The sequence below is a fragment of the Acinonyx jubatus genome, chromosome D4, assembly GCF_027475565.1.
Source record: "Acinonyx jubatus isolate Ajub_Pintada_27869175 chromosome D4, VMU_Ajub_asm_v1.0, whole genome shotgun sequence".
Taxonomy (NCBI): Eukaryota; Metazoa; Chordata; class Mammalia; order Carnivora; family Felidae; genus Acinonyx; species Acinonyx jubatus.
The window spans coordinates 54,612,548-54,635,829 of record NC_069391.1 but is presented as its reverse complement, the minus strand read 5'-3'; positions in this window follow the sequence as shown (position 1 = coordinate 54,635,829).

Here is a 23,282-nt window from a genome sequence, read left to right as displayed (position 1 = left end):
CTTCGGCTCTGATTTTTACCCCACAGGTTTCAGAAATGGTCCCTTTGCCAGATAGAGCTCAGGGTAGTTGACAGCATCTCCGGGGTGGATGACCCACCATTCTGCTGTTTCTATCTATCACTCTCTATTTGCTGTCTTCCCTCTACCCGCATTGCCACAGCTAGGATGAAGTGGGGTCACTCTCACTGCTGCCAGCACTGACCTGGGGAGACACACGGCTGCCCACACTAATTCGGTTGCTTTATTGGGTTGCTATCAACGCTTTGGACGAAACGGGGCTTTGCTCCCACGAAAATGATAAATGTTAATTCCTCTCGAACTTAACAAAAGAGTCACCTGATCATCCCGTTCTATGGAGTCCCTGTCTCTAGGAGTCTAAGATAGATTTTCCAAGGACTAGACTAAAGGATATTTGAATTGGTGGACATTTGACTATAGAGTGTCTTATGTGGAAACATACCTCCCAGTCCACGGTCAACCTAGGTCCAGGAATTAAAATTAGACATCATGTTCTTTCTGTCTCCCAGTAAGCTCTAATCAGTTATTATGCTGAGGAATGGGTATTCTCTCTTTTAAAAAATGGCTTGGGGCACTTGGGTGGCTCAGTAGGTTAAGTGTCTGACTCTTGATCAAGCATATGATGCTCAATCGACACTCAATCTAGCATATGATGAAGCAGATGAAATGAGATATTAAAAATAGGTGGATGTAGCTTAGAAAGTATATGGCTGTTAAATTATTCTCATTCTTGCAACTATTTTTTAAGTTTGAACCTATTTCCAGATAAACTTTTTTTTAATTGAAAACATATCACCCAAAATTGTTATCACCAATTACTCTATCATATAGATACATATACATACACATACATATACATTGTATATGTATGACATATAAAGATAGTATGTATACTTAGGATTTAAGAATAGAGAAAAACAGCATAAATGAGAAATTTTAAGGAAATATTCAAAGTGATACTCTCAAAACTCATGATAAGCCTTTGTTTTATTTTATTTTTTAACTTTTTAATTTAATTTAATTTAATTTAATTTAATTTAGTTTAAGTTTACTTATTTTGAGAGGCAGACAGAGTGCAATCGGGGGAGGGGCAGAGAGCGAGGGAGAGAGAGAATCCCAGGTAGGCTCCACACTGTCAGTGCAGACCCCGACACAGGGCTCGATCACACAAATCCTGAGATCATGACCTGAGCCAATATCAAGAGTCAGACACTTAAACAACTGAGTCACCCAGGGCACCAGTGTGAATTTTTCTAAGAATAATCATAATATGGTTATCAAACTCAGTTAATTTAACAACGATGTATCTAATAAATCTAAGGTAGATTGCATCTGTTCTCTGTAGTTCAATTTTGCAACTGAAATTTTTCAATAAATCCAATAACATCCTTACTAAGACATCCCTCCCCAACCCCCTGTCCCCAACCCCTCACCTCCACATCAGGATCTGGTATACATTCACATTTTGTATTTAGTTGTCGTGTCTCTTAGGCTCCCTTAGTCCAGAATATTTCTGGTCTTTCTGTCTTTAATGACCCTGCCATTTTAGAAGAATACAGTCCCTTCCCTCTTTTTTAAATTAAAAAAAAAAATCTTCTAACTTTGGTTTTGTGATGTTTTCTCAGGACTAGATTCAGGCTACATATTCTCAGCTAGACTACAACACAGGTAATATCATATTTGGAGGCACACAATGGAATTCTGCTTCTTATTGGTAATACCAATTTTGATTACCCAAAGTGTTACCTGATTTCTTGACTATACTATTATTATTATTTCTCCTGAAACTTATAAGTAGTTTGTGGGGGAAATGATGAACATGATGCATATATCCATCTCCTCATTCAAATTTAGCATCCATTAGTATTTACAAAATGCTAATTTTACAACTCCAACACACCTTCCTCATTTACCAGTTGGCTTTCGGCAACATACTTTAAGTTGGGACCTCCATTTTTCCCCAGTCTAAAAGTAGGTAGGTATATATGTAACATATAGACTCAGGACTTCCTATCTTGTAGTGCTTTATAATCTATAATGGTACTAAATAACGTTGGTGATCAATTTGTCCCAGATTTAGCCAGAAGGATCCTATTAATCTAGTTCTCTGTCCTTTTGGTATAGCCTACTATTCTTTTTGACTTCTTCCCGACACTCTGGAATAACAAGATGTTCTGGGTTCGTCTAATACCTACCTTGTCTCAGCCCTGGAATCAGCCACCTTTCCATCAAGTGGGAGTCATTTTAGTGGTGCATAGCATTAGAGACCAAGATCTGGGCATGAGGTATGACCAGTTGGAATGCCTTTGCTTCTTGGTGCTTTGAGAAGACAAAGCTGGGAAGTATCTGCATGTATATAGACAAACGCATATACCAATATGTGCACATATATACACACAAACATACAAATGCACATGCATACATACATATATCCAAGTTTTAGAAATTGTGAGTTCATATCAGTACCTCCAATTCCAACTCATCATCACAGGGTACTTTATTGCCTTTTCCCATTCCATAAATTTAATGTCTCTTCTTCCTCAGTGAGAATCTGGCTGCTAAAAACATCAATGCTTTTATTTATTTGCTCATCAATTCATTCACTTACTCATATAAAATTGTTTTAGAGTTAATTTTCCTATAACAGAATGATTTTAATTAGAAAAAAAAACGATACAACTTTTCCCTGGTGTAGGTCCATTCTTCTTGGACATTTTACTCTAGTATTTCCATAGTCACAAGAGGTACAAGAAAGTTTCAATGCCATCATGTTCCAAAGAGTATACTCTTCTCCTTAACAATACTGTTGTACAATCTTTAATCTGGAATATTTATTTGCTATCAGGGAAGAAATTAGGAATGAAAGTGATAACCCTCTCCTCAATGCCAAATGTAAACAGTTTTGAAAAGCAGGAGTTTGAAGTTCTTTTAAGTAAAATGGGCTGTAGAGAAGACATTCTATACCCCTCAACAGTCCAAAGGGGAGATCCTGAGATGTGCAATCCAGTCTATATCCGATAGTTATTTAAAATTTTTGACTTACCCTTTGATTTTCCTTCTATCTAAATGTTTTTTGCTTAAGTTTTAGATTGCTGGAGAATGTGGCCCAACACATAAACAGGGGTGGAATAGTTTAAATTCAAATCATTGGGCTTTTGCACGTAGAAGGGGCATTTAATATATTTAAAGCACAACAAAGGAATTTACCATGCAATAACATTTCCTCAGAAGAGTAATTATCTGAGAGCATTATTGTGAGTATTTAAAAATAGGATTCATGTCAAATCAACTTGGAAATTTGGTGGTCAAATACACTATTTTTTTCCTCCAAAAATTCATAGGGCCTTTATTTTGGAAACGTGCCTTGTAAATTTCCAAGAATTCACCAGGTCTCATTATTGTATTTTAAAATTATTTATGGATTATCTCGTGTAGTACTAATAGTTAAGAAAACACATTTTGGCGATGCTGCTGGAAAGTAAATGTGGGAACATTTTGATTAATTTCTCATGGTGGGAAAGTAGGCTATAGTACTGGTTAAACTAACCCATCTTTAATAGTTCTTGGGGTCAAGGTGACATGGGCTGCTAATCTGCAGTAGCAAAAACAGACAGATATGGGAGGTGGATCTTGGCCAAGAAATGGAGCCAAAGTTGAAAGCCACAGAAACCAGATATGTCTAAAGAATGGCAACCTGAAGCTAAAGGATGAAGAGTTAGGAAAAGGATAAAAAGGAGAAGACACAAAAGTGTAAGTTAAATGACTAGATCACAGGTCTCAGTCAGAAACAAGGAAAAAGGTATAAAGTTCCATTATTTAGGGTTACAACCTATTGGTGTGAGTGGTTTGGCCTGAACTAAAGGAACAGGGTCAGAAAAGTATTTTTTGATGTTCCATCTGACCGGAAGCTGTGTTTTACTAACACCAGAAGTTGTTTTCTATTCACTTCAGTTCAGGGTGGTATATAAAACTCTCCCCACAGCAGCCTTCCCTGAGAGAGGAAACCACTCTAGACTATTAGCAGGCAGCTTTAGTCACTGGCAAAGAATCACCTCTCTTTAAGTTCCAGAACACATGGGTCTGAACTCCAGCAATGAGGAACAGAAATAGCCAAAATTACATAAACACAGACGTTGTACTTGAAAAGTCTGAACTTTAAGCAATGGCAGTCATGGGGAATATAACTCACGGCTTCTACTTGAGGGAGACCATGGATGACAAGAGAAGGGAACCAGGACCTGGAAAGAGGCATTTCCCTTTGCTGTTCTTGGCTAAGCACTGTACCAGTTCCCAAGTAAGAACACTGGGGTTAATAAGAGAACCATTCTCCAGTCAGATGAGTTTATGATTAATTCTTTAATAAAGTGTATAGAGATTGTTCCAAAAAATTAACCCCTTTCATTGCCAGATAATCATTCCATTTTATAAGATCCCCCAAAATGACCATGCCAGGTGACTTCAAGTAAATGTTAAGCTTTATCAGCTGCCATTAGGGTCCTAGTGACCAAAACAGAGAAGCCGAGCAAGATGTTTCCACTGTACAGCGAAGCCTGAACAAACTTTCTCCCTCCCTACGTACCGCGCATGCTTCATAGGCTTTTTTGAGAGATACCCTTGCTTTCTCTGCTACCCAAAGGCTGGCCCACTGCTAGAAATACTCATTCTTATAATAGTGAAGGGCACTGAGTCACGAGCAACTAAGACATCCAGGAAGCAGGCAAGTCTTAAAGCTTCTAGAATTCTTAGCTGACCGTGTCCAACTGATGGCTCTACCTCCAAAAGCCAGAGAATTGTAGCAACTGGATTATCATTTTAAAAGATTAAAGTGTTAAAAATCACAAAATTAACAACACAAAGGAATAGCTTGAACTAGTTTCCATATGTTTATACCGTGGCAGCTGACATGGTGCAGTAGAATCAGGCAGGTGACTTTCATTCTTGACTCTGCTGCTTGGTATCTGCGTGGCCGTGGAGATTTTATGTGACCTCTCTGAGCTTCTGTTTCCTGCCTAGTGCCACCTTTCTGTTGCTCCCTTAGGATTCTTGACGCAGATATCCTTTCAGTGACCTACACTCATTGTGTTCTTTCCCAGTATGTGGCCTCCTCACGTGCTGTTTCCCCAACCAGGAATACTCTTCTGTCGCTAGTCACGTGGCTCGTTACTTAACCATCTTTCACGTCTTCAGTCTGCAAAGAGGCATTCTCTGACCACTGATTCTGGGTTATCTCCCCTTCTTATTCCGTCTCATAATGCCCTTTGACATTTTCTTTACAAGACATCACAATTTACAGGAGTGTATTCGTTTTGTTGATTGACTCTTCATTAGTTTATCTTTCCCACTACCCACTACCCTCTTAGTGCCCATGAAGACAAGGACTTTATATTGTTCACCTCACACACCTTTTGTCCTGCAGTTTCTGGCTCACATGGGTGTTCCTATTTGCTGAATAAATGAGAATGGGAACTTATTCCCCACGCTTGGTTTGAGAGTAAAATGAATAAAACATATGTAAAGGATCTTATTCAATTCTTAGCCCATAGATAACATCAATAAACGTTGATAACCTCCCCCAAGTACAGCAATCATGCAATTAAACTTACATGCCATTGGATTTCTAGAAATAAAATGTAAATGTTACCAGTAGCCAAAAGATTATCACTGATGTTTAGAAACTTTCTAAAAGAAGAGGAATATTATCTATAAGCATAATAACACGTAATAAATAACATAGTAAATAAATAGCAGATGATAAACATATAACTCAAAACACTCTAATATCCAAAGTTGGTGTTATTACCTTTTCCTATCTGCCCTCTACTTTTTAAAGCAGGTTAGTAATAAAAAGCTAGAAATACAAGATATATTGTGCTAAGTAATATTAACCATGGTGTTTCACAAGCTATGAATTAGAGCCAGACTTCTGAATCTCTGGTCTCAACTAAATTATTGTTTTTTTTCCAATGAAAATAAACAAGTCACTTTACCAAGATTGAGCCATATTTCGTCGGGGTTAAAATACAGAAATGTCACTCTGCTTGCCTCCTTTCAGGAAGCAAAGGTTCTCCTTTTCTCTAACCCTCCATCAACAAAAGTTCTGTCTTTACAGAAAAGAAATCCTGATTGAGATCCTCCAACGAGAGACAAATCTATTGTCACTCTGTTGGCTATAAGAATTGCAGGATTAGCTACTAAATAGCATTTGCTTCCTTGGTCACCTTCCACAAACCAAAGTTAAGGATAAAGAAATTAGTGAAAATAAACTACCATAATTGTTAACAGAGCAATCTTGACATCCTCAGAGAAATAAATATAGAATGTAGAACTTGAGATTTTTTTCCTTTTGCAAAGTGAAAAGAGACGAAATGGATTATTGTAAAATCCCTCGATTTTCAATTGAGGAAACTAAGCCCCAAGAAATTAGATGAAATTCTAGGTAGAAGTGAGCAACACTCACCATTCAAGTCACCAGGCCTACTTGTCTTCTACTTCCATAATTTCTTTTCTTCCCCTTGGCCTAGTTTTCCATCAGAATAACTGTTCTCAACCTTTTGCTCTGGGACCAGATTCTATACCAGATGGCCCAGAGACTGGATACTGAAATAAATTAAAATCATTCTTGAAAAATTTGTATTGTTTATTTCCATTATTGCTAATAATATGTGCTTGGATTTTTTTCCCCTCCCTCACATGCTGTAGAAATGTTCACTCCAAAATAAATTCTCAATCAAGGCTATTCTCCTCTCAGTGTCCAGGAATAAGCAGCCTTTGGGTACAAAGAGGGAAAGAGTATTCTTATCCCCCTCTGTAGATTTCTCTTTGCCAAGGCCCAAAAGTCAGACAAGAATGAGCTGGTGAGGCCTGAGGCTGTCAACTAAAACTCTTCACCTGGTTCACCATCTAGAGAGAGATGCTTCTACACAAGGTCAAGAATCAGAGTAAACCACAAAGGATTCTGGGGCAGGAAGGTATGGAACTATGATAGGGTTTATTAATGCTAGTTAGCAGGTACTCTGTAAGGCATCGTATTCTTTCCAAGTATTTAGAAAGCAGAAGAGAAAGCAGCAGTGATGTGCCATCCAAAAAAAATATGCCCAATGGTATCATGGGAAATTCTGCAGCCTGATTTCAGAATTAAGAAACTAACATTCCCTCAAATTGAGACAGTAACAGGTATGAAAAGGCTTCAGTTAACCAGTTAATAGATACGCATTTAGGGCCCACACCGTGGCAGGCCCTGTTCTAGAGAATAGAGACCCAGTGACATACAGGACAGATGGCTTATGACCTCTACCTGGGTACTACATGAGGTGCTTTGGAATGGCTATGGCCTTAGTGCCTTCCCTTACTGGAACAAGTCCCTTCCTTACATCAATAACTGCCTCTTGATTACCTACTGTGCCCAGGGAACCATATTAGAGTTATTTAGTGATACAAATATATACAGACCTCATCCTCAAACAGTATTCAGCATAGGTGGAGAACCAAGATACATAGAGAGACATAAAATGGTAAATTAATAATGAAAGTAGGTGGTGCCTTTTGGGATTCTAGTATGTTCCATAGCTTGATCTAGATGGGGGTCACACAGGGTACACAAATATAAAAATTCATCAAGCTATATACTCAAGATTTGTGTACTATTTTAATATAAAAAAATGCAAGGCATTACTTGCTTTACATTTCTATATGTCCTCCTCAAATTCCAAAAATGACTTGAACCTTCTTACAAAGATAGACACAATTACCAGATTACAAAATAAATAAGGGAGAAAACTGGAGGAAAGAAAAATAAAGACAGGAAATAAAAATAAGGAGCCAGAGTTAATACTATTACCCCTCAAATGCATGCCATTCTTACTTATTTCTTGCGGGGGGCTGCAATTCTGGCTCCAAGCCTATGAAAAGAGGGAGACATGACTCATGATGACCACAAGATAAAAACAAAACAGCAGCTCAGGAGAATCCAGCTATTCTTGGTTTTAAGGACTGAGAAACATTTTTCCCATGGGTCAACATGGAAAGGACACTGTGAAATATAGCAAACCATGTCCCTAACAACAACCATACAGTAAATTTGATAGCACTTTGTGTTGGGTGGTTTCTTACAAAGTTTTTTATGTGGGTCAATGGTATAATAACAGAGCACAGTTCAATAAAAGCAATTATATAAGGGCCAAAATGATAGAAACCAGGCTTAGAAGTGTCATACAAGTAGAATAGATATTCTCATAGTTTCAAAGCCAGGAGCAGTAATGTGGTCTGGAGAAATTCAGAAAGCCTTACCAGAGAAGGATATATTCAACTGGGTCTTGAACAAAGATCAGAAGAGATCAGTTACCTTGGCAGGAATGAGGAGGTCATTCCTAGTAGTAAAGGACTAATGCAAACTGAGGGGTCAAGGAAGAAAGTAACAGGGACATTTAAGGAAATAAGTAAGCCATCCTGGCTTAGGATGAAAGAGTGAGCAAGACAGCCGAAAAGGTAAGTGGAGGCCAGACACTGGAGGCACCAGAAGCCAGACTACGAGGTTAATTCTTTATCTTAGAGACAAAGGGTTGAAGTATTTCAAGTATTTCTTTCTTGAAGTATTTCAAGTTTCTGGAAAAAAGAATGTTATGATAAAGCTATTATTTAGGAAGATTAATCAGGCTGTCTTTAGCTGGATAAATTAAAACTGCAAGAAAAAAAAATAGAAGATTCTTTCCCAAGAGCCTCTGGACAATGACTCTGTGATGTAACAGACTTAGCCTTATTTTACCTGTACACAAAGTTAAAGGATTGGCTTAAGGTAATTGTCCCCAAGGCGACAATGAAGCCACACCCATAACCACCAGTTACTTCCCTCTCCTGGGCCACTTTAAATTTAGGCTGTGGTTTGAAACAACAACAAAAAGCAGCTAAGGAAACCAGGGAGGAAGTTTTGGATCTTTCTCAAAGCAACATGGAAAAGAAGAGAGAGATGGAAAACAAAATATTTTAGAAGGGAGTGGAAAAAATGACCTGCTCACAGCACTTAATGCACACAGGGAAGGAATGTTTATGCTTAAAACCTGAGAGCAGGGCGGCCTCCCTGCCCCCATCCCCCCCTCCCCCCTTCATGCTAGGAAGGAAAGAGGTTACACAGATCTGTATAAAGGGAGCATCGCTCCCTCACATGGTTAGAGCTGCTATTTACAGGGGAACACTTAGGGTCTCCAACTGTCTTTTCTTTTAAGAGAAAGTCTGTCTCCTGCTGTTTCTGGTTCCAATGCGTGCTGAACAGCAGTTTGGAGGCACATACCACCCCACGGGCAGCTCCTTCATTCCTTTGCTGTGTTTGCAAAGCTGGCACGCCTCACCGAGCACATTCACTGTTCTATACCTTGCACAAAACCCTCAGATTCCTTTTTGAAATGCCTTTGTGTCTCTGTGTGTACTTGAACCTCTGGGCCAATGATCAGGAGCCTCCCATTCAGCACCTGAGAAAAGGTTAAATGAAAGCAAATGCATAAGAATCTCGCTTCTGCCCTGAGCTGGTTGACGAATTATGTGTGCATGTGTTTGTGTGTCTGTGTGTGTGTGTGTACACACACGTATTTTTTTCTAGAGGAGAAAAAGCTGTTCTTATCTTTGGAAATGATCATGACAAGAGGCTCCACCTGCTGGCCTAGGAGGATTCCGGAAAGCTGAGTCCCATCATCTCCAACTGGAAATTATACACACTCCTGTCTTTCCGGCACAGGTTCTCTCATCGGTGGCTTCAAGAGACTGTGCCACGCCATAGTGTTCATGGCCATGCTTGATTTCACTGGTTCTCCATCTAGGGAAATAAGCTGTAGGTCAAATACTTCTGGTGCCATGGAAAGGGAACTTGGCTGAGAGTCAAAAAACCTGAATCCCAACTCTACCACTTGCTTATACAATGACATCAGGCAAATGCTTACTTTTCTTGGATTTTTGCTGGGTTTTTTTTTTCATCTGAAAAATAGGAATTATAGCTCTTTCCCTCTCCATTTTAAAGGTTGGCATTGGGAGTTGGATGGAGAGCATTAGAGACATGAAGGACTTTGTAACCATAAAGTTCTGTGCAAACAAACTGGAGAGTTTTTAGCCTCATGGAGATTTGCTGAGAAGAGGGAAGCTTTCATGTTAGAGTAATTTCTATGGGGTGTTGGATCTTTGTCAATAAGAGGAGATTTTAAAAAGTATACGCTCAGTGTGACGTGACTCCTGCCTCATCCGCAGATTATTGTGCTACTCTGCCTCTGCGAGTGTGGGAGCTGGTGGGGATGGAGGAGCTGGGCACTTTGCTGATAAACTGCTCTCCCTCTGAACTTTACATCCTGTGTAAGGTGAAGGTTGAAAGGGGCTCCATTGTCCTCCATTTATGCATTGGCTCTTTTCCATCCCACCAGCCACATAGATCTGAGGTCCAGAGGGGAGTCTGGAGATTACATAAGGCAACCCTCACATGTGAAACATGAACAAAGAGCAGCTGCGTGTCTAAGGGTCTCACTCAAAGTTACACAGTTAGCCAGTGGGCTAAGTTCTCGAGCTCACAGATGGCAAGGGCTAAACTTAGCTGAACTTATGAGGCTCCGGGTAGCTCTGAGATAGTTACTCACCTTCCCATGACTTTGTTTACTCATTTAAAAATAGAAATGGAAAACGATCCTACCTTAAAAGGGCTCTAGGGTAGTGTTGGCAGGAGGAGAACATACTTTGCCAATTTATAGCTCTTTATAAATGCTTTTAATTATTATTAGTTAATTAGGATTTTAAAAAGCCTGAAATAAAGCCTACGTTTTAGGATGGTTTAACATGAATATAATTAGCTTTTCTATGAATTATATATACATATATACTATGATAATATAATTTTGTAACACGTAAAATGCGCATTATACACTTTTAAAAACATAAATGAAAGAATATACCTGTATGTAATATATTGATGTTTCAGTAATACAGTGTGCTGAGTGTACAGTATTGTTTTTTTGATTAATAAATTGTATTTTTTAAGAGCATCTTTAAGCTTCAAAGCACAATTGAACAGGAATTAAAGGAGTCCCCATATTCCCACTGTCTCCACACCCACAACCTGCTCCTACTATGACAACCCTGTAGCACAGTCCTACATTTGTTATTACCAATGAGTCTACACTGACACATCATCACCACCCAGAGTCCACAGTTTACATTGGGGTTTTCTTTTGGTGTTTCACATTCCATGAGCGCGGACAAATTTGTAATGACACGTATCCATCATTGTAGTGTCACGTAGAATAGTTTCACTGCATTAAAAATCCTCTGGTCTCTGCCTTTTCATCCCTTCCTCCCCACACCCCCCTGGCAATCACTGATCTATTTACCATTGCCATGGTTTTTCCATCTTCAGAATATCAGATAGTTGGAATCCTACAGTGTGTATCCTTTTGAGATTGGTTTTCTAACCTTAATAATAAGCCCTTAAGTTTCCTGCATGTTTTTGCATGAACTCGTTGCTCATTTCTTTTCAGTGTTGAATTGCATTCTATAGCGTGTAGGTGCCACCCACAGTTTATATATCCACTAACATGCTGAAGGACATCTTGGTCACTTCCAAGTTTTGGCAATTGTGAATAAAGCTACTATAGACATCATGAGCAGGCTTTTTATGGACAAAAGTTTTCAATTCATTCTTGGTAAATTCTTGATAAATACCATGGGGTACAAGTAATTCCTAGATCAGAGGGAGTGAGGGACACAGAATCCGAAGCAGGCTCCAGGCTCCAAGCTGTCGGCACAGACCCCAATGCAGGGCTTGAACCTACAAACCATGAGATCATGACCTGAGCTGAAGTCAAACACTTAACCAACTGAGCCACCCAGGTGCTCCTCTTTCATCCATGTTTTAATCAAGTTACTCATTTTCTTATTGTTGAGTTTTAAGAACTCTTTGTATTTTGCATAACAGTCTCTTATCAGATGCGTCTTTTGCAAATATTTTCTCCCAGTCTGTGGCTTGTCTTTTCATTCTCCTGACAGTAGTGTTTCATAGAGCAGAAGCTTTCATTTTAATTAAGTTCAGCTTCTCAATTCTTTAAAATTGTGTCTTTCTTGGTGTATCTTAAAATTATTGTCATGCGCAAAGCCATCTAGGTTTTCTCTTATGTTATCTTCTAGAAGTTTTATACTTTTCATTTTACATTTATGATCCATTTTAATTTTTGTGAAGGGCACAAGGCCGGTGTCAAAATGTATTTGTTTGTATGTAGATGTCCAATTTTTCCAGGACTTTTTGTTGAAAAGACTATTTTTTTCCATTATATTGCCTTTGCTCTTTTATCAAAGAATTAGTTGATTTTATACATAGACAGAGATAGAGATAGAGATAGAGATGATAGAGATAGAGATAGAGATAGAGATAGAGATAGAGATAGAGATAGAGATATTTCTGGGATCTCTATTTTGTTTCATTATCTATTTGTTCTTTCATCAATACCACATTGTCTTGATTACTGTATCTCTGTAGTGTGTGTTGAAGTCAGGTAGTGTCAGTCCTCTGACTTTATTCTTCTTTAATATTGAGTTGGCGGGGCGCCTGGGTGGCTCAGTCGGTTGAGCATCCGACTTTGGCTCAGGTCATGATCTCACGGTCTGTGAGTTTGAGCCCCGCGTGGGGCTCTGTGCTGACAGATCAGAGCCCGGAGCCTGCTTCAGATTCTGTGTCTCCCTCTCTCTCTCTGCCCCTCCCCCACTCAGGCTCTGTCTCTCTCTCTCTGTCAAAAATAAATAAACATTAAAAAACATATATATTGAGTTGGCTATCCTGGGTCTTTTACCTCTCCATATAAACTTTATAATTAATTTGTCAATTTCCACATTGCAACTTGCTGGGATTTTGATTGAGATTGCACTGCATATTGATCAGGTTGGGAAGAACTGATATTTTGACAATACTGAGTCTTTCCATCTATAAACATGGAATATTTCTCCATAAATTTAGTTCTGTGATTTCATTCATCATAGTTGTAATTTCCTCCTGGATTTTGTACATATTTTGTTAGGTTTGTACCTAATATTTCATTGTTTTAATGCTAATGCAAATGGTAATGGGTTTTTAATTTCAAATTCCACTTGTTAATTGCTGCCATTTAGGAGAGTGAATGAGTTTTGCATCTTAACCTTGTATCCTGCAACCTTGCTATAATTGCTTATTAGTTCCAGAGTTTTGCTTTTGTTTCTCTTTGGTTTTTGTGTTTTTGTTTTGTTTTGTTTTGTTTTGTTTTTGTTTTTGTTTCTGTTTCTGTTTCATCCATTTGAGATAACTATGTGATCTGAGAACAAAGACAGGCTTGTATTTTCCTTTTCAATCTATATACCATTTATTTTCTTGTCTTGTCTTATTGCATTATCCAGGACTTTTAGCACAATCTTAAAAAGCAGTGGTAATAGAGGACATCCTTGCCTTGTTCCTGACATTAGCAGGAAAGCTTTGAATTTTTCACCATTTAGTATGATGTTAGCTGTAAGGTTTTTGTTGTTGTTGTTTGTAGATACACTTTATCAACTTGAGGAATTTACCTATTATTCCTAGGTTGCTGAGAATTTTTACCTTGAAATGGTATTGGATTTTGTCCAATGATTTTTCTACATCCACTGGTATGATCATGTAATTTTCACCTATTGATGTGATGGATTAATAGATTTTTGAATAGAGAACCTCCTTTCATAACTTGGGATAGATTCCACTTGGTCCTGGTGTATAATTAATTTTATACATTGATGAGTTTGATTTGCTAATATCACACTGAGGATTTTTTGTATCTATGTTCATGAGAGATAGTGGTATATAGTTTTTTTGTTTTGTTTTTGTCTTTGTTTCTTTTAATGTGTTTGTCTAGTTTTGGTATTAGGGTAATGTTGGCCTCACACAATGAGTTAGGATGTATTCTGTCTGCTTCTATCTTCTGGGAGAAACTAGAGAAAATTGGTAGAACTCACTGGTATAACTATCTGGGCCTGAAGTTTTCTGCTCTGGAAGGCTATTAATTATTGACTCAACCTTTTTTTTTTTTTTTTTAGTAGATACAGGCCTATTTGTATAGTCTATTTCTTCTTTTATGAGTTTTGGTAGATTATGCCCTTCAAGGAATTGGTCCATTTCATCTACTTTTTCAAATTTGTGAACACAAATTATCTTTTAATATCCATGGGATCTGTAGTGATGTCCTCTCTTTTATTTCTGGTATTAATAATTTGTATCTTCTCTTTATTTCTTAGTTAGCCTGGATAGTCTTATCAATTTTATTTATCTTTTCAGGGAAACAGCTTTTGATTTCATTGAAATCTTTACTGATTTCCTATTTTTAATTTCATTGATTTTTGCTCTTGTTTTCATTAATCTTCTTTTGCTTGCTTTGGATTTAATTTGCTTCTTTTTCAGGTTTTCTAAAATGGAAGCTTAGATTATCAAGTTTAGAACTTTCTTCTTTTCTAATGTATGTATTAAATGCTATAAATTTCCTTCTAAGCACCACTTTTATACACATCCCACAAATTTTGATGAGCTGTATTTTCATTTTCATTTAGTTCAAAATATTTTTAAATTTCTCTTGAGATTTTTTCTTTGACCCATATGTTATTAAGAAGTACATTGTTTAATCTCCAAATATTTGGGGATTTTCCAGCTCTCTTTCTGTTATTTATTTCTAGTTTAATTCCATGGTTGTCTGAAAGCAGACACAGTATGATTTCCCTTCTTTGAAATTTGTTAAGATGTGTTTTATGGCCCAGAATGTGGTCTATCTTGGTGAATGTTCCATGGAGCTTGAGAAAAATGTGTAATCTGCTGTTTTTGGATGAAGCAGTTTATAGATGTTCATTATATCTAGTTGATTGATGATGCTGTTGAGTTCAACTCTGTCCTTACTAATTTTCTGTCTGCTAGATCTATCAGTCTCTGAGAGAGGCATGTTAAAATCTCTATAATAGTACATTCATCTATTTTTCCTTATTGTTCTATCAGGTTTTTTGTTTTTGGATTTTGATGCTCTGTTGTTAGGCATATACACGTTAAGGATTGTTATGTCTTCTTGCAGTATTGACCCTTTATCATTATGTGATGTCTCTATTTATCCCTGAAAAATTGCTTTCTCTGAAGTCTGTTCTGTATGAGATTAATATAGTGACTGCTGCCTTCTTTTGATCAGTGTTAGCATGGTATATATCTCTCTATCCTTTTATGGGTAATATATGTGTCTTTATATTTAAAGGGCTTCTTATAGACAACATATATTTGTGTCTTTGGTTTTTGACATACTCTGGCAATCTCTGGCTTCTAATTGGTGTTTAGGCACTCCCATTTAAAGTGAGTATTGATATAGTTGGATTGTTATCAACCATATTTGTTGCTGTTTTCTATTTGTTGTCTTTGGCTTTATTCCTATTTTTGTCTTCTCTACCTTCTCTGCCATTTGTGGTTTTAATTGAGCATATTACATGAATCCATTTTCTCTTTCTCAGCATATCAATTTTGTGTGTGTGTGTGTGTGTATATATAATTTTATATATACAATTACACATATATAAACTTTTTTTAGTAATTATCCCAGAGTTTTCAATACACATTTACAACTAATTCAAGACCACATCCAAATAACACCATACCACTTCACACGTAGTGCCGTTATTGAATTGTTACCACATTTCACAGTGGATCTTTATCTCTTCTTTATATATATATTTTTTATTTTCCGTTTTATCCATCAAATAATTTAAGGTAGATTATAACTTTTTTGATGGTGCTATAATGTTCCGTGAAGAAATGATACTTTACGAAAGCCTTATAATACATATGGACCACACTGATGCACACTTAGAGTCAATCTGCACTCTCATCTATCACTGTAGGTGACTCTCCCATATTGAAAATCCTGCAAGGAACAGCCAGATCCAGATGTTTGCACCTCTCTTTGGGTTTCAAATACCTGTGGATTTCACAGAAAAAGACAAGTTCTTCTCTATTGTATTAATCCTTCAGCATATACTAGGATAGGATGAAGAAGCTGCCTTTGATGACTTCCTGTCCTGCCTACCCCTTTCATCTCTCTCAATCCTTCCCTCTAATCCCTTTCTGTTGAGTAGTCCATCCTACAGCAGGGCCATTGTTGTGCTCATCAGATCGTTAACTGATCACTGCTGAAATGGTAACTAAAATGTGAAGTATGGGGTTGATCGGAAAGAGTATGGATTTGAGCCCAATTCTGCATGTACTCGTTGGCAAATCACTAAACTTCTCTGTTCCTCAATTTTCTCATCTATGAAATGAGGTCCATGATAGGATCTCATAAGATTGTTATAAATGATTAAAGGTTAAGAGCCAGTTAATATTCACGAGTCAGCAGATGCAAGTTTGGGTCTCAGTTCCATCTTGGGTTCATAACTCAGACTCTGAACATCAGTTTCTCCCTTGGCAGAGTGGAGAGAACCATACCTATTTCACAGTAGTGTTGTTATCATAAGATAGCAATGTAAAATGCCTCACTAATGGCTCACCCTGAAGTAATGTTAGTTTCTTTCCCTTTTACGAGAATTATAGATTTTCAATAATAATGCATTAAGGTGTGGGTCTCATAAAAATCATTGCCTTTCAGAGGAAATTCCAGTGGACCACAACTTTTAGACCCAAAGGTATCGATGGGTAGAAAGGCAGCCAGAGAAGACTAAATTCTGAGGTGGTACTCACAACTTACAAATCAATATTTCATCAATTCTAAAGTGTTGCCCCGATTTCCACATATTCCCAGGAGTCTTGATCCTCTACGTGTCCACATACGAAAATATCCATGATTTGGCATGTCTAGAAATGGCTGGACAAGTAACGCTCACTCCTCAAAAACTACTAGTACGTCTTTAAAGAAATATCAACAATGACGGCTCCTTCATTTCTGCTCCAACCTTCATCATTTGTGCCTCACGCTATAGTGCTTTCCAAAGCCTGTTGCACTTAGTATGTAATCTGTCTTTGCCAATCTATCTACCTTTGTGTCTCTAGCACTCATCACAGTTCCTAGCATAAAGTATGCACTCTATTAGTATTTATTAAATGAATAACATACCTGATGAGCACTAAACCTAATTAAGCACAACGCCTAATTTAACCCTCACAACATTATGAAATGTGTACTACCATTCTTCATTTACATATCAGGACATCGAGACTCAGAGTGTTGTTGCCTCTTCGTATTCCTATGTCATAGATGGCAGAGGAAGAAATTTAAGTTCAGGTTTGTCTCAGTGATGTCTAGACAGAGGTAACAACAGCTCTATGAGAAACAAAAGCCTGATCTTCGGCATATGCCAATTTCTATGGCATAAATACCCGCCCCCCCCACCCGCCATGGTCAATTTTAATCTGCCAAGGTAACATCAGTAGGGTCACAAAATTTAGCAACAGGCTCTTGCAAGCTGCTGCGTGCTGGTTTCAGCACACCCTTAGTTTCACGGCAAAGTGTAGGGTATTTTCGATGGAGCTAACTGAGGCTTCTAGTCCTGTCTTGGTGGCTGAAAAGCCCACCAATAGCTACAGTGCAATCATCCCCTGTAACCTTTGAATGCTGGTGACCTCTGTATTCCAGACAATTTTGCAGCTGGTCATCTTACCAACAAATTCACTCATCAGGAATGTTCTTCCTTCCCCAAAGACCAGCTACCAACTTCTACTCTCAGACATGAATTTAGCAGAATATTTTTAAAGTAACAGCCCCCAAGTATGCTAGACTTCTGACGCCCCTCCTTAAAAAAATCCAAAAAACAAAAGGAGGAAATACATTCCCTATTGGATATTTTTCAAAAAGGCCTTCTTTGAGCTGTATAATTGTTTTGTGACAGAAATAGCAGCTGATAAGTTGTGTTCATGTACAAATAATGATGTTATTATGTGAGGCTGCTTATTGTTAGTGTTTTCAGGCAGAAAAAATGTTTAGAAAACCTCACCGAATCCCCAAAGTTTCTTTGGGATTGTCTGGGATGACTTGGAATGCTAGCAGAATCCACACAGGATGATTAGAGGGGAAGCTTTCGGCACTCTCGAAAACTCTCACGTTATTCTCTCCCTTGGGAAGCTGCTCAAGAACATGTTGTATTGGGAGTGCAAAGCCGCTAGGTCAATGGAATCATTTCTTTGTGACTTGGGAATTTCTCAGAGCCAGAAATGTTATCCAAGCTTCATCCCTGTGACTGAGGAAAATTGCATCAGCTGCGCACAGGATACCAGATCTCAATACAACATCTATTTAAGCAATGCCTTGGATGGCAGATGTTGAAGCATGGTCACTGGACGCATGTGCTACTGAGGGCACTGAAGCCTGGTTTATTCTCTCTGACGTACCAGCAGGTTTGAAAATAATATTTGGGAAAATATCATGGCAGGGTAACATGACTGCTAGGAAGAAAAGTGGTGTCACCTCTGTGTGTTCGTGCATATACAAGCTGTGCATATATGGTTCTGTGCACACGGAGGTCAAACTAAATGTGCCTTGAGTGAGAGAAGACAGGCAATGGGTGAAGTGGACTTTTCAGTTGAAGGTCAAGGGACTTTATTCTTGTCCTAGCTCTGTTACTGTCTAACTCCATGTCCTGGACTCATCTTTTAGCTTTTCTTATCCTTCATTCTCTTAAGTGGAAACATGGGGGTTTGAAATCTACGATGTCACTTTCTGCTTCTTTTTTAATTCATAGATTCTGCAGATGAAGTTAAATAATGCTTTCATTGTCAAAAGTGGCTTGAGCAAGTCATATTTCAAAGGAAACAAAACATATCCAAATCGTGGCATTTAAAATGCTATTAATTTCAAATTGAAGCACAACCCCCAAGATTTTTTTCCCCCTTTGGCCAAGGCTCTATCCACGTACACCTGGATACAAGTGGAAAAAAATATGCCAATCACCCAGATGGCTGTAAGTGTTTGATATCTGTCATCATGCAGGCCATAACACCTGGATAATTGCATTCATTTTCACTTTTTAGCCAGATGTTTTGAAATTACTGAGGCATGGCTCAGATAAAAAGTAGATGCTTTTACTCCACAAGGCAGAAATAAGTACAATAAGAGGTAGGAAAAGGAGATGAGAAATGTTTTAGCGGGTCAGGCACTTTCCCCATATTTTATACTTAATCTTCATAAAAAAACCGTAAGGCATTACCCCCAAATCACAGACTAAGACACTGAAGCAAAGGAACTTAAGTTATTTGCCAATGTCACATGTCTAAGAAGTAGGAAATCAAGGACTTGAAGTTTTATTTTGGGGAGAATTACTAGAAATGAATGCAATCAAGTTATAGGCGATGACATTAAGAGCTGAGAAAGAGTTGTTACATAAATAAGATAATACAAACATACATGCAGATACAGAAACAGACATAACCACCGCCACTATTGTTCCTCTTAAGGACTTTTTAACCCAAGCCTGTGATAGGCGTCCATGGAAGGAGTCAGAAAAACCAGCCCAGGAGAAGTGGTACCATGTTACATAGGCCTCTCTGTTATGCCACACTTTGTTTCGCTCTGACCGGGCAATGAAATTGAACACAACTACCTCCTTCATTGTTTTACCTCCCTGGAGTTAGGAATTCTGGATGATTCTGTAGAAATAACATAGTTCATTATATAAATGTATGCCAAATAGCATGCAAATATATGAATGATGCTGATTTCCTGGGGAAAGATTCTGAAGATTGGATCTCATAACTCCTCGTAAATAACCTGGGGGGTAAACTTCCCTCTACACACAGCAGAAGCAAATTGCTCCAACCCAAGGTTCTCAACAATGCCTTGATCTTTAGGGAAACAATGAATCAGATTCTTTCCCCTTTATATGCCAAGGAACATAAATTCCCAAGCCCACACGGAAAGGAAATCAGATGCACCTCCTACCAAACCCTGTTTTTCTATAAGGTAGAAATGATGACTCATAGCCAAAGGCTACTAGTTCTGATCAGGGAGACACTGCAAAGAGCAGAGATGATTAACCTTTTAGAAAATTGTCAAGGGCAAAGATACTCCACACTTTCCCAGACAGTGAGCATAAGAGAGGAGAAGAATACTTGGCTCCCACATTGAAGAAAAGATCTGATTTTGGATCTTAAAGATAATCATGCAAATTCATGAAGGCAGATGTAGTCCCAAGTTTACAATACCCCAGTTGCTGACCTGCTGGTTAGAGCACTGGGAAGAAAATTCATTTTCTAAAGAAATATAGGGATGAGAATTTACAGGGTAAGGAAATGGGGGTGAAGGAGGACAGATGAGTGTATAAATGTTAGTTCCAAAATATGAGTGAATGGTTAGAGATAATGCACCCTCTGGAAATAGCAAATGTTGTAAGTTTTCAGAGAAAGAGATAAATCATAAGAGAATTTGGAATGCTTTTCATGGGCTGAAGTAGAAGGAAATTAAATAACTTCAATAAGATTCTTGAGAGAAATTTTGTATCACTGTATTAGTTAAATATGAGGAGAAAAAAATCAAAATCAGCCCAAATTCAACAGGAAATAATCTCTTTGGAAAACGTAACACACACATATCTACAAATATGTAGGAGACAACCAAAGACTATGGAGACAAATTATGTGTCTATACAGTCAGACTTTTTCTGACCTAGCCCCACCCAAGGGCAGATGCTGAAAATGCTCAACCCTGAAACTCAGCCCTGGGGTGAGCCAGTTCAATCCAAGTCTGAGCATTATTTTAGAGATCCCATCCTCCCTAATCAGTAGTGTCTGGAATTTTTCTTGCTGCCAATATGGGTATCTGACATGCCTGCCTGGGGTCGTCCTAAGCTAGAAATAAAAATGGCTAAAATGTAGTCCTCATGGAGCTTGCACCAGTTTTCATTCTAAACACTTTGTATATGTTATCTTATTTAAATCTCAAATAACTCTCTAAGATAGGTCATGCAATGTCTCTTACTGGTGAGTGAGGGTAGGTTCCAAGAGGTTAAGTAATGTGCTCCAGGACACTCAGCCAGTAAGTACCAGAACTAGTCCCCGCCACACAGGACTACCATAGAGTTCCACACATCATCCCATCCAGCACACATTCACATTTTGTTTTTATTAAAAAAAATTTTTTTTAGCATTTATTCATTTTTGATAGAGACAGAGTGCGAGCGGGGAGGGGCAGAGAGACAGGGAGACACAGCAGGCTCCAGGCTCTGAGCTGTCAGCACAGAGCCCGACTTGGGGCTCGAGCTCACGAACTGTGAGATCGTGTCCTGAGCTAAAGTTGCACGCTCAATTGTGGGAGCCACCCAGACGCCCCCACTCACATTTTTAAAATTATAAACCCAACAAATTCCCCAAAACGTTTGAAACTCAACCTTACCCGGATCTCCTTTCAACAGTGTCTAGGTATTTGCCATTCTATCTTTTAAAACTGAAGGGATTACAAAAATCAACCCAAACCACGGAATTAGGATCCACCTGAACATACATATCCTGCTCCAGTCTCAGGCTTGGTCCCCTCAGAGGCGGAGCGAACTGGATCATTCCAGATTTCTCCAAACCCATTGGCACTAGAAATTAGAATTTTGTCATCTTGCACCAAACCCAACCATATAAAGGTATTTCTTCTTCCTTGCATGAGCCCTACCACATCTTGATAATTAATTCTCCATCCTCCATGAACACAATTTATGGCCAAATAGGTCTCAGGCTGAGAACACAAAATTTCTGTCATGTTCATATGACAGCTAAAATAGCAAAGTGCTTATTTCATTCCTCATATCCATGACATGACGCACCCCATCAACTAGAGGAAACACTGAGCCATCAGGATGGTCTTGTTTCTTTCTAGCTCAAGCCCCTCAAGCCCCACACTTCCCTCTCTTCCAGAGGTTTTAGACCAAAACCATTTGAAGCAAAGGAGACGACGTATTTTAGAAGGTAGTAATGTGGATATGGAGGCAGATCAACCCCTACTTCAAAAAACCAAAGGCTAAAAACAACCAAACAAACAAATAAAATTAACTGATGTTATGGGAGACTGGCTAAAAAAATGGACAAAAAAGGTCCTAGGAAAGCTGAATTGTAAATGCAATTTAAACTTTCCTAACTTTTTGGTTGTTTACACATGAGCCACATTAGTCTTGCTGATTATTTATCTATCTAATTTCTTTTTCAAAAACTCTATTAGAAAAATGACATTCACACAGAAAAGCACACAGCCACAATTTTATCCCTTAATACACTTTTACAAAGTGAATACCCCTGTATCACTAGCACCTAGATCAAGAAACAGACCATTCCAGACCCACAGAGCCGGGGTCTCTTCATGTAATTTTTGTTGCTCACCTATCCTCTACTCAAGCAAGGTTAACCATTCTCCTGTGGCTTCTTAAATGGGGATTTGTTTCACCCATCCTAGAACTTTATACATATAGAAACAAGCAGGATGAACTATTTTGTGACTATATTTTTTTAATCACTCAAAATTACATTTCTGAGAATCATCTATATTGCTATAGATTACTTTACATCAATTTAAAATTTTTTTTTAATGTTTATTTTTGAGACAGAGAGAGAGAGAGACAGAGCCTGAATGGGGGAGGGGCAGAGAGAGAGGGAGACACAGAATCGGAAGCAGGCTCCAGGCTCCGGGCCATCAGCCCAGAGTCCCACGCGGGACTCGAACTCACGGACCGCGAGATAGTGACCTGAGCTGAGGTCGCACGTTTAACCGACTGAGCCACCCAGGCGCCCCACTTTACATCAATTTAGCATTTGCTGTGTACTAATTCCACATGAATGTGGTGATTTATTTATGCATTCTATTGTACATGGATGTTTGTGTTGATTTTTCATTATTACAAGTCTACTTTATGCCTAATTCACGTACGTGCCTTTCGGTGAACATATGTATTATATTGCCCTCTTTTCCCTGGTAAAATATGCTCACATTAGTAATTATCAAATTTATTACTATTGGTTTGGATCATGTGTCCAATGTGATAAGATTATTTTGTTTTGTATCTCAATTCTGAATTCCATAGTGCTGGCAACCCTTTTCAGTTTCCATTATCTGCAAATTTCAAAAGAAGTTTCTTCATTCTTCTGACAAATCATCTTGGAACATTAAATATTTTTAAATCTAGTATAACATATTATATTAGGTTGTTCATCTCCAGCCCTAGGAAGAATGTGGGAAGTACTAAAATTTGTTATTGTTGCTAAGAGGCCAGAGGGCTTTTTAACAACTCTCCCAAAATCTAGTTCTCTGCTTTAATCTTGCCATTTCCAC